Raw genomic sequence first — 13,524 nt, 5'->3', positions numbered from 1 at the left:
CCGTTAATCAAACGATTGTGTTTCTTTGGTTAACCTTTGTGTTCTTTATATTCTATGTTTGATTGGCTAAGTTAAGTGGATTCCGCACACTTAACTTTGTTTGTTATAAACAAGGCTTCGGTAGTGAAAATCGATTCTCCGATTTAGGGACCTACAAGTGGTATCAGAGCAGTGGCTCTTATCCTTGTTTAAAATCAAACATAGTTCGGGTTGTTGAACAAGTTGTAGTGTTTTTTCACAGATTTCGGTTCTTAAAACTTCATACTTTTCTGGAAAAAGAGTTCATAAACTATTGACTGTTTTGGTGTTTTTGCTAAAATTTTAGTGAAAACCTTGCTTGTTTGTGTGTTTTTCATACTTACAAGTTGGTTTTTGTTGAAATTTTTAGTCAAAGTTGGTTTTTGGAAATTGTCAGTTCATCCGGTTGTATTGTGTTCTTCATATCTTCATAATATCTTCAAGTGTTCTTGTTAAAAGCATCTTTTTAATCTAAAAGATAAGGTTGTGTGTTTTGAAAAGTGTTTGACCATCCCTTTTATCCACCATACTTCTAAGTTGGTAGGAATAGCAGGTTTGAAAATCGTGTGACATGACAGGCTGGGTATAGACAATTCACCAACTTTTACCAACCTCTGACAACCTTTTTGACGAATCAGGCTTCAACGAAACACAAAGTCAATGAAACAGAATCATCTCGCCAAAGGTCTCTTTGACGAAACTGAAAAGTGTTTCGCCAAAGATCCCTTCGACGAATCAAAGGCAATTCGCCAAAGGTCCCTTCGACGAATCAAAGTCTGTTTCGCCAAAGGTCCCTTTGACGAATCACATATCTGTTTCGTCGTCTATTGTTTCGTCAAAACCTATTTCTGTTTCGTCAAGAAAGTTGTAAGTTTTCAACAGAAGGTTTGCAAGTTCATCATAACAGTGTGTTCTCAAGTGTTTGTTCAGTTTTTCAGCTAGTAGTCATCGAAAATGAGTTGTACAAGTCCTTGGGACTGGAGTACGGACCCACGACCAGGTCAAAGTTCAAATTAGACATCTATGGCCTTTTACTTAGCAAACTCCATACCTCAACAACAACCGTCCATAAGTGTGAGTCAATGGGCTTTCGTATCAAATCAAAACCAAAGTATTCAAAATCTACTGTTGAGCGAGAGTGAGACGGGTAGCAACAATCGCCCGCCAAAGCTAAATCACATGAATGATTATCCATCATTAGGGGTGTAAACGAGCCGAGCCGTGCCCGAGCTCGACCAGGCTCGAGCTCGGCTCGTTAGGTTTTTATGAAGCTCGAGCTCGAGCTCGGCTCGGTTCGAGCCTACTTCTTTGAGCTCGAGCTCGGCTCGCGAGTAAAACCCAAAGCTCGAGCTCGGCTCGACTCGGCTCGAACTATTTTGAGAAGAACCTTAAACGAGCTAAAAGCTTGGCTCGAGCTCACTTCAACATCGCTTAAACAAGCCAAAGCTCGGCTCTAGCTCGGCTCATCAATGTTATCATCATTATTAATATTATATATATATATAAATTAAAATTTTGTATGGGCTCGTTTAGGCTCGCGAGCCTAAACAAGCTTTGTATTTCAGGCTCGAGCTCGGGCTCGATAACAAAACGAGCTCTATTTAAGGCTCGAGCTCGGGCTCGTGCTCGTTAAGGCTCGGCTCGTTCGAGCTTTTAATCGAGCCGATCACGAGTAGCTCTCGAGCCTCTGGGCTTGTTTACACCCCTATCCATCATGGAAGGGACGTTTCCACACGTATGTTCAAGGGCAAAGCACCGAACTTTGGACGTGTTTCATTAATGCGGTCAACCCTGCCCTCGAAACAGCAGCATCAACTTCAGTGGGTTATGCTAATATGCTTGAGGATGATAAGAAAGCTTATGACTTGGAGAAAAAGGCGTTTGCCATACTTACACAAGCACTTCACAAAGAAATCTATCATCAATTTGGGTATTGTAAGACCACGAAAAGCCTATGGGATGCATTGGTGGCGAGAGGAGAAGGGAATGCAGCGTCTAGGAAGCCTCGCCATGATCTGTTAAAGAAAGAGTTTGAATCATTTCAGTTCTTGGAAAATGAAACCCTAAATGATATGACTTCACGTTTCTATCATTTGATTAGTGAAATGAGTTCTTACAATGTTAATGCTACCCATCAAGAAATGATTGCACGGTTTGCTGATGCTCTACTTCCTAAGTGGAGTCCATTCATTGAGCTTCTGAAACATACGGGTGCACTGGATGCAGCCAATGCTAGTCTCTATGAATTCATTCAGAAGTTAGAGCACAAGAATGAAGAAGAAATTAGGAAGGCTAAAAGAATTGCAGCTGCACCTCCTCAAAATACAGAAATGTATTTGCCTGGTTTTGGTCCTTCAGCTAGTTCTAGTTCCGTTCAACAACCGAAGCTTCAAACGGCGTTTGTATCCAATACAAACTCTTCTCCGTTTCAACAGTTCAATCAAGCACAACCACAATGGGATCAAAGTGCTTATCTTTCACAAACCATTCCTACACCTCAAGTTACAACGGCTCAACCACAGTTTGATCAAAGCATCTATCTGTCACAGTCAATACCCACACCACAGTCACAACCACAACAACAAGCTCATTATGCCAACAATCCCCCACCCCACAACCCTAACACGATTAGAGTCGATACTTCAAACCTCTCACAATTTAGCATTGAAGTAGCAAAGGAGCATATGGAAATCATTAATACAATGGTCAGTGCTTATTGTGGGTTGGTGGCAGGTCAAATTGGAAACATCAATATGACCAATGAAGATTATCAACAGATCGACAAGGATGAAATGGAGTTGATGGATATCAAGGGGGCTTTTGCTAGTGCGGTTAGAAGAGCGAAAGACTTCATGGCTCGAACTGGAAGAACTTCGTTGGAAGGCAAAAGGGATACGAAGTACGGGTTTGATATAAATGCGGTAACATGCTTCAATTGTGGTGAGAAAGGGCACTTCAAATGTGAGTGCACTCGACCAACCAAACAAGGCAATCATAACCCTTTCAGAAACCAGACGAGTACTTCAAATGTGAATGCCCGGCAAGAAAATCGTGACAGGAGGATTGTGGCAGTCAACAACAATCAGAGCCAGTCTGGAACATCAAATCCCAATCGGGCTTTGACTGTTCAAGCTGATGAAGGATGTGACTGGTCTGTACAGTTTGGTGAAGGTGATCAAGGAGGTGGAACAGCTTGTTATGCAAAGATCATAAATCACATCAAGCATGTTCATAAAGAAGAATTTTCTGAAAGTGATGACAGTTCTGGTTATTCTGGAAGTTCTGATGAAGAAGGCTCTATTTCTGGGGATAATCAATCTGAGCCTGATGTGAAGGAGGAAGGAGGTGCTGATGTTGAGGATCTACTGAATGAAGCTGATGAGCTCATATGCCAGAAATCAATTCTGATCAAGAAGGCTGCTACTGCATCTAAGGAAATGGAGAAGTTCTTTTCTAAAGATGGAGCTTTTTCTTTTCAAACTGCCTTTATGACAAATGTCTCAGCCTCTTCAAGTCAGGTTAATTCTGAACCTCCTGCTCCTAGTGTTTGTAAATCATGTGCAGATATGAAGCTTGAATTAGAAAAGCTTGATAGTCATAATCAAAATTTGGTTATTGAACTTTCAAAATGCAAAGAGGCAAATATGGCTTTAACTCGGAACGAAAAAGAATTTAAATCTGTAATCGAAACATTAAAGAAAAGCGTGTCCGAAGTGAACAAAGTGGTTTACCATAAACAAGTAAGTATAAATGAGTACATTAACATTGTGGAGGAAACCAAGAAGCAACTAGCCATTGCCTAATGCGAGCATGATGCGATCAAACAAAAATTGGAAAGTTATTCTAACTCCCGATTTGTGCTTGATCACATCATCGATGTTCAACAACTGAAGGGAAATCAAAAAGGCATAGGATATACGAAATGTCCGCCCCTTTGAGGCATAACTATACCAAGATGCCTGATGAGGAAGATATGCCACGGTATGAACCCAGTGTGCCTTTGAATTTTGAGGAATTTTCTACTGGCCTAGGGTTCAAACCGGACAATTCTTCAAACACATCCTCTAAGCAACAAGAAACTTCAGCATCCATGAAGCAAAGTCCTCCAATTATCGAGGACTATGAGACATCGGATGATGAATCAGAATTGGATGTAAGTGATCAGGATAAATCACTTGGCAAGATGAAAGGAGTAGTTATTCCACTTGAGAATCACATCCTTTGTGATCCTGATACTCCTGCTGTTCCATCAGTCGAGAAACAAGTGAAAGATCCTGTCAAAGTTGACAAGACATCTGTGTCAGCTGTTAATCAATCTTTGATTGATAAAGTCTTTGAAGATAACACAAACAAATTTTTGGGAAAAACACTTCCGGGAATTGTTGTAACACAATGTGATCCAATTCCTAAGGCTGAGATCAGAAAACAGTTTGGAAATCAAAAATCACCAACCACTCAACAACCTAGTGCTTCTAATGGTAAACACCCTTTCAAGCGAGCTCAAAAGCCTAATGTCTCTCAAATGAAATCTGAAACGAAAGGAGCTCATTTTCAAAAGAAAGTGAAAGATGTCAAATTCGTGTCATCCAAGGGTACTGATAAGATTGAGACTTTTGAGAACAAATCAAACACCGATTTGTACAACAAGTCACGATCTTAAAACGTAACAGTGATAACAATTACACTCAACATACAAACGGGTGTGATGAAAAGGGTAGTACCTCAGGTTCCACGGGTTCGACATCTTGTGGTCAATCAAATTCTCCTAAATTTGTGGAAAGGAGAACATGCTTTAAATGTGGAGAGTTTGGGCATATCATTAAAAATTGCCCACACACTCCAAAGGATAAATTTGTTGAGAAAGCACCACCTGAAAAAGTTCACCCTCAACGTCATTAAGTTTCACCAAAACATGATAAAAGAACAGTTAAAGAACAAGAAACTAAACAACGACGTAAGAACATAAAGACTGTTGAAAAAGCTTTGAAATCTGAAGTTAAAACAGTTAAAAGGGAACCAAGTGTTTCACAACCAGTAAAACCAGAAGCTTCAAAAACTGTTTACAACACTCAATCTGGTAGGCAAAAACAAACTTGGAAACCTAAGACGGGTGATAATTCAGGGGGAGCAGTTGTACTTGAGAATCATCAAGAAATTGAGATCACGTTTCGTGATGCTCAAGGACGACCCAAGACCACTAAGGCTTGGGTCCCCATCCTCAACTGATCTTTAAACGACATGTGCAGGGTGTTCCAGGAGGAACTATTAATAGTCTTTGGATTGTTGATAGTGGGGCATCCAGGCACATGACTGGCGACTTACGGCTTCTGTACGACGTGAGAAATATTAGAGGAGGCTATGTCGCATTTGCGGGAGACAAAGGCGGATACATCACTGGAGAGGGAAGTATCTCCAATGGTATTGTGTGCTTCGATAAGATCAACTATGTTCGTCAAATTGATCATAATCTTCTCAGTGTGTCGCAAATCTGCGATAAAAAGTTCACCGTGCATTTTGATGATGCCGGTTGTTATGTGCTTAAACATGGGTTCAAAATTCCACAAGAATGGATTCTCTTATCGGCTCCGAGAGTTAATGATCTTTATATTCTCGATATGAGCCAAGCGATTACAACATCTGCACAAGTCACTTGCTTTGTCTCGAAAGCCACAGAAAAGGAGTCTATATCTTGGCACAGAAGAATGGGGCACATTCACTTGAGGAAGATGAACCATTTGGTGAAAAACAATCTTGTGAATGGTGTGCCTGTGAGAAGTTTTCATTTACAAGATATCTGTGTCTCGTGCCAAAAAGGGAAGCAAACGAAGAAGTCTCACCCTTTGAAGAAAATCAACACTGTCAGCATGCCTCTCGAAGACAACCTTCGGAGACGCTTATTGTCTAGTGGTTACAGATGACTATTCTATATTTTCTTGGGTATCCTTCATGGCACACAAGAGTGAAACTCCTGGCATCCTCAAGGATCTTCTTACAATGTTGGAGAATCTCTATTCGTTGAAAGTGAAGAGGATCCGAAGCGACAATGGTACCGAATTCAAGAATCAAGTTATGGATGATTTCTGTACTTCTAAAGGCATTCTTCATGAATACAGTTCTCATTACACTCCACAACAAAATGGTGTCGCGGAGAGGAAGAATCGGACGATAATCGAAACTGCAAGAACAATGTTAGTAGAGTCGGAACTCCCTGTTCAATTCTGGGGGGTGGCTGTATCGACTGCATGCTACACATTAAACCGAGTTCTTACAGTAAAGAGACATGGCAAAACTTGCTTCGAACTCCTTCACAAAAGGAAACCGGATCTTTCTTACCTAGAACCGTTTGGTGCTCCATGTACTATGATTGAGCCGGATGGAAAGTTTGGAGTGAAAGCTATCGAGGGTTTCTTCCTTGGATATGCTACTCCGAATTTTCGTGTTTGGAATCTGGCTACCAAAAAGATTGAGCTATGGAGTGAGGTGAGGGTTCAAAGGTACACGAGTCCTGTTAGGGCTCCGGGTGATCCGTGGATGTTCGATTATGATGGACTGTTTGACTCCTTCAATCTGCCAACCTTTGACGAAGAATCAGCAGCTGCTAGAATGTTGTTTGAAAGTGACAATGCTACTGTCTCGCCATTGGTTAGACCTGTTCTTGTTGACCCACAAGGCTCTTCATCGGTTAACAATACGGTTCAAAATGAGGTATTTGAAGATGCTGCTGATTACAATGAGTCTTCGGAAGATGATGAATATCATGATGCAGCAGAAGGATCTTCAGCTCCAGTTGCTCCTGTTCAAGGTGCCTCTGTTGATACACCTCATGTGCAGAATGTAGACACTGCTGAAGGGAATGCATCCACCTCTACACACATTCCTGGTGTGGAGTTGGTTGTTGATCTTAATCTTAACAATTTGGGTATCAATGCACGTATGTCAGAAAATCCTGAAATGAGGATTCATGATACCCATCCCCAGCAGAATATTATAGGAGATGTCCATCGCGGTGTGTAGACGCGTAATCAGCTGAGAAACAACCAGAATGCTGGTTTGTATTCAGCCATTAGAGAATCAGGTCTTCAAAATGATTGGTCCTTCGCGTGTTACATGTCACAAGAAGAACCTAAATCGTGGAAAGAAGCCTTAAAGGATAATGCTTGGGTTGAAGCCATGCAGGAGGAACTGCAGCAATTTCAAAAGCTTGGTGTTTGGAAGCTTGTTGAAAGACCAGAAAACTACAAGAAAATTGGCACTCGATGGGTTTTCAAATGAAAAAAGGACGACCGTGGAGTGGTTATTCGAAACAAGGCAAGATTGGTCGTTCAGGGATTTCGTCAAATCGAGGGGATTGACTACAATGAAGTCTATGCACCAGTTGCTCGTCTGGAAGCTATTCGGATCTTTCTTGCTTATGCGTCATTTAAAGGATTCAAAGTCTACCAGATGGATGTCAAAAGTGCTTTTCTTCATGGGATAGTTCAAGAAGAGGTGTATGTCGAACAGCCTCCAGGTTTCGAAGATCCTGTCCATCCCGATCGGGTTTGGTTGCTCAACAAAGCTCTTTATGGTTTACATCAAGCACCTAGAGCTTGGTACGCAACCCTATCCAACTATCTTCTGGAGAATGGATTTAGACGAGGCCTTATTGACTGCACCCTCTTCATCAAGGAACAAAATGGAGATCTTCTGCTGGTGCAGGTATACGTTGATGATATTATATTTGGTTCTACTAATGAGTCTTTGTGCAGGCAATTCGAGAGTATTATGCAGGAAAAATTCGAGATGATCACGATGGGGGAGATGAATTTCTTTTTGGGCCTACAAGTTCAGCAAACCGAGTCTTGGATATTCATCCATCAGACTAAATATGTTGGTGACATATTGAGCCGGTTCCAGATGTCAGATGCAACGCCCATTGGTACCCCACTTCCGCAGAATCACGGGATTACTCCGGATTTGAAGGGTGAAAGCGTCAACTCCTCCTATTATCGTGCTATGATCAGATCTCTCATGTATCTTACTGCTTCGAGGCCTGACATCATGTATCCAACGTGCCTGCTCGCAAGATATCAAGCTAATCCGAAGGCCTTCCATTTGTCAGCTGCAAAAAGGATTTTTCGCTATTTGAAGGGATGTCCAGACACCGGTCTTTGGTACCCTAGGGATGATAGCTTTGATTTGACCGCATACAGTGATTCTGATTTCGACGGTTGTAAAATTGACGGCAAATCAACAACAGCAGGATGTCAGTTCTTAGGAAGTCGCCTGGTTACGTGGCAGTGCAAAAAGCAGACATGTGTTGCTACATCAACCTGTGAAGCAGAATACATTGCTGCCTCCAGTTGTTGCTCCCAAGTCTTGTGGATACAACAACAAATGCGCGACTACGGTTTTGAATTCCTATCTACTCCTATTTTTGTTGATAACAATGCTGCCTTACAGATCACTAGAAATCCTGTGCAGCATTCCAAGACCAAACACATCGAAATTAAATATCACTTTATACGTGATTGTTTTGACAAAAGATTAATCGATGTTGTTCATATCCCCACCGATCTCCAACGTGCCGACCTGTTTACAAAAGCATTTGATAAATCACGGTTTGATTATCTACTTTTGGTCAACGGCATTAAGGTGATACCCGAGTAAACCGCTTTGGCAAATCGTTTTTGTAAATATTTTCTTTCAAAATTCGAAAAATACAAAAAGATTTTCACTTTCTTAATCTTTTAGCATTTTAGGGGGAGAAAATTTCAAGAAAATACAAAAACATTAGAAAATCTCAAAAATCCAAAAAGATGTCTTTATGATTCTGTCTTTTCATTTAAAAAAAATTCAAAAATAAAAAAAATAGAAAACCCAAAAATGAGTTTCTTGGAAAATGGAAGGTGATGATATTCACTGGTGTGGTCGGTCAACATGTTTAAAAATCGTTAAACAAATGATAAGTATCTCTTCTAACGATATATCGATAGGCTCACAATCAAACTAAAATGTGCAGGATGATACAAACCTAACAGACTTCAAGTCAGGTGGGAACCATCATTGGCATATGGTCTTGGTACCGAAATTTCGTTTGATAGATTGCCGAGGTTCTGAGATATTCGGTCTTTATGCTGCTTATCATCTGGGTATCATGGTTGTATCTTTTACCGAAAATAACGGAGACGCAAGTCTAGATCTTCCATGATACCATACATACGTGTACAAACTGCATTCGACCTCAATAAGTGATAAACAATCACATGTCTAAACAAATAAGTGATAAAATATCACATTTATCCGGGAGTCAAGTTCGTCTCTCTGCTGTACGAAAGTACTGACCTGTTCACGGACTTGCTCCTGTGCCCTCATGCATCGAAAATCAAGTTCCTCATCAATAAGTGATTCTATCACATAGGGCTTGGTTTTCAAATCAAAATAAGTGAGTATCTCACATCTTATACGGTCAAACAGATGATAATCGGTATACTCACCGGTAAGATAAATTCTCGTGCATACCTTGATACGGGAATGTGTCGTGAAGTGGTTTTACATCGACTTGTAAGTATAACTCTTATCGTAAAGCGTATCTCCTAAGTGTGATTACATTTGATAAGCATGAGTTTATGTGGACAACAATATCGATAATCGAGGTAGTATACTTATCAAGAACTTTAAATAGAAATCAAATCATGTTGACTAAGACCGTAAGCTGGTATGATTCCTTATCCTTGAAACTCGCAAAAGTTGCATCTGTACAGTGGTTATCTTGTCAATTTCAATTGCATTTAGTTTAGTTTTAAGCATTTTAAGAATTATCTGTAATGTAGTGTTTAAGTTAGTTTTTGATTATGCCAAAGATATTGCTTGGTGTTTACGACCGGAAGCCTGAAACCTACTTCATAAATCGTTCTTGTTTTTGAAAACTCAAACGAATGTCAAAATGGTAAATTGCTAAAACCTGTGTGCGTGTGCAGTATGCAAAATATTCCATGCCTTGGTGATTTTGAAACAGAAGTCGACAAATCAAAACAATAGTCGACGAAATAGACTACTTTGACGAAACAGGATTTGGTCAAAGTCAAAGTATGAGTCTTGGTCAGCCTTGGTCAATCTGTTTCACAGGCCCAAAGTCAGGCCCACTTTCTGTTTCGTCAAAGCCCATCACCTGATTCGTCAACTTCTGTTTCGCCAAAAAGGTGGGTCGGTGTACAAAAGTCCTTATGTCAGAAGAGTTGGTTCACTTTTTCAAAACACTCAAGTTCCATCTCTTCATCTTCTCTCCCAAAACACCCAAAACCCATACCTTCGGTTACCTTCTTTTTCTCACAAAAATCATCAGTTTTTCATAGAAATTCTTCAAGTCTCAAAGGTGCAATGTTATGTATTGTCATATTTTCAGTTTTTGGCACCGTCGGTTTTCACCGGAAACCGTTCGGAGACCCCTCTGTGAACTTATTTGCTTTCATATGTTGTATTTGATGCATAACTTGATGTGGCTTTCTTGTAAATGTATCATATCTAAGTGCTTATATGTTTGTTTAGGATTTGTTTGGAGTTTGGGTTTGAATAGAAAAACAGGGGATTAATGTTTGGGATGGGTATTAGGGTATTGAACGAATTTTCGACCAAAAATCACATCTCCATCGGTTTCTGGACATAATTTATACGTGGTTTTGGTTAGACATGTAACCGTTTACTAGTTGTGTTGATTTGTTCTTGTTTTAAATCCCATTCGGCGAAACACCCAAATCCCAAACCCTAACTCCGGCGAATCTGAATGTCGGCGAATCAGACATTTGGGGAAACAGACAGTCGGCGAATCACATCTTTGACGAATCAGATAGTTAACGAATCAGATTCGTTGACGAATCACAACAGTCTTCTGTTTCGTTAATGGCTTGTTTGGCGAATCAAAATGGTCAACGAATCAGAACTGGTCAACAACCAAGTTCTGTTTCATCAAATACATTTCTGTTTCGTCAAAGGATCTCTTGACGAATCAGAGTGGGTCAACAAAACAGATTTGGTCAACAATCAGGCTCTGTTTCGTCAAACCATCTGCTGTTTCGTCAATGATCTCTGTTTCGCCGACCATGCCTTAGAAAATTTTACAGTTTGCAATTTGTTCACAGTGGACATGGCTTGACAGTCAGTCTGTCAAATGGATACATGAACTTGTATCCATACATGTCCAAATGTATATGTAAGTGATTATTACTTATTGTAGACGTTTTCAAATTGCAGATGGCACCTAAAGAAGGGAAAAGAAAGCCGGCGACAAAGAAAGAAAATAAGACGGAGGAGGAAATCATGTCAGAAAAACGCCACAACCAGGTTGCATATTTGGATCCGGAGGAGAAACTTGCTGAGCTTAAAGACATTACTAGATGGATCCGGGAATCACGTATCAACTACGATGTTACGTTCTCAACGCCTGTATACAAGTCCCTCATCAAAGCATTCTGGGATTCGGCGAATGTTGGTCAAGTGGATGGCAAGGAAGTTATCAGTGGACGGGTAGAGAATGTGGATGTAATTGTGTCACCGGATATTCTCAATGAAGTCCTTCAGTTACAGGATAGTCCGAACGCGCCAGATTCTGTCCCGATTAGGTGTACGCGAGGCTGTTTATTACGGATGAAATGCACCAGAGATATCTTTAGTATACAAATTAACAAGGGTGATCTGCCGCTAAGATACAAGTTTCTGCTACACATTCTGATCCAGTGTTTGAGCAACAAACGGGCCGGTTACGACATGGCTAGCAACGAACTCGTGGGTCTTATGGTGGCCTTAGTGCTAAACAAACCGTTTAGCATTTCAAGGTTCATCTTTGAGAACATGAAGGAGAATTTAACAAGGACTGGAAAGAACAGGACCATTGGAAGCAAGTATTGGATGTATCCACGGTTTCTGCAGATGATAATGAACGTTCAACATCCAAGTCTTCCAAAAGCAGACAACGATGTGCTGAAGATGGAAGCTATGAACTTCCACTCATTACGACTCATCAAGAACTTAACTCATAAAAGATACAAGGAGAGCGTTCCTCCAAGAAAATTATTTGGTGCTCTTCATAACACAACGTACGTTGCTCCTGCAGACAACAAGTGGCGTCATGAAGATAGCCAATCTGATGATGAAGAGCCTGAGTTAAAAAGAATGATGAGTGAGAAGTTTGGTCCTGAACCAGTTGTGTCTGATGAATCGGACAGTGATGATGATGGTGATGAAGGTGGTGATGGTGGTGATGCTGGTGCCGTTGGTGCATCAAGCGTAGGAACTACTGGTGGTACCTCAGCAGGGGGAGTGTCAGCTGGTGACACATCAGCCGGTGGTGATGATGAGGCTGATTCAGATTCTGATGATGATCTCTTACTTGAACCTGGATACGAGATGTATCTGGATGTACGCGGGGTACGAAGATACAGAAAGATCAGACAGGAAAATGATCCGGAATATGTTCCTTCTGATCCTGAAACGGAACGTGCAAGAAAAAGGAAAGCCGGAAAATCAGCAGAGCATCAGAAGAAAAAGAAAGCTCGGAAATACTTGAGTACCTCCTCCCGAGGTTCTGTGCCACGAGCTCCTATTCCAGAACCACCTGTAGTCTCTTCTCCTCCTGCAGCTCAAATCGTATCTCCGCAGCCTATTCCACAACGATCCATGGCTGCTGCAATCAGAGCAACCACTTCTCAACAACCGAGTAGTGAACGTCAAAGGATCTACTCGGAGATGAATCAAGAAGAAAAGAATGATTTTCTGTTCCGTCAATATGAGGCTGCAGCAGACCGCATTCAAAGACAGACTGATTTCATTTGTATCACGAAGAATGATCAAATCCATCATCAGGTAGAGATTGATAGGTTGAAAGCTACTGTTGGTGAACAGCAAGCTACTATCCAACGCCAACAAGCAGAGATCGATCTTCTTAAAGCTGAAAATGAAAGGATGAAAGCATCCGAAGCTGAAAGGGATAGAAGGAGTTCGGTTCTCCAAAAATTGGCTGAAGACCTGAGAAATAGATGCGATGTGATGAAAGAGTGGTATGACTCGCGGAATACCACAATACTTGAAGGGGCCAGGAAGATGAGTGCTAACTTCGACTTTCTCCACAAACGAGTTGCTACTTTGTGGGAGGATAGGTGTAAGCAGCAAGAAATTATGCAGAAAAGGGATGAAGATCCTGAGGATCAAGGGAATCCTGATTCAGCTGCTACACCACAACAGCCCCCAGCTGGTACATCATCTGCTGTAGTCGTTTATCAGCCGTCAGTGATAGGGTCATCTAAAGGGGCGTCCAGTGGTACAGTCAGTGAAGAACAATTTCTTGAAGCTTTAGCTGGTACACCCCCTGTCCCTAGTTCAGCTGATTTAGCTTTGAAGGTTGTGCATCCGGTTACCGGAGAATCTCTTGAAGAGGGTGAGATTGTTGATGATCTCACGCCTCAACAATTGATCACTTTGAAAGCAATGCGAGACGTTAATGATGAGGAAATTGAAAAGATGCAGAGTGAGCCG

This window comes from Helianthus annuus, chromosome 8, assembly GCF_002127325.2.
Source record: "Helianthus annuus cultivar XRQ/B chromosome 8, HanXRQr2.0-SUNRISE, whole genome shotgun sequence".
Lineage (NCBI taxonomy): Eukaryota > Viridiplantae > Streptophyta > Magnoliopsida > Asterales > Asteraceae > Helianthus > Helianthus annuus.
This window is presented reverse-complemented; position numbering follows the sequence as displayed.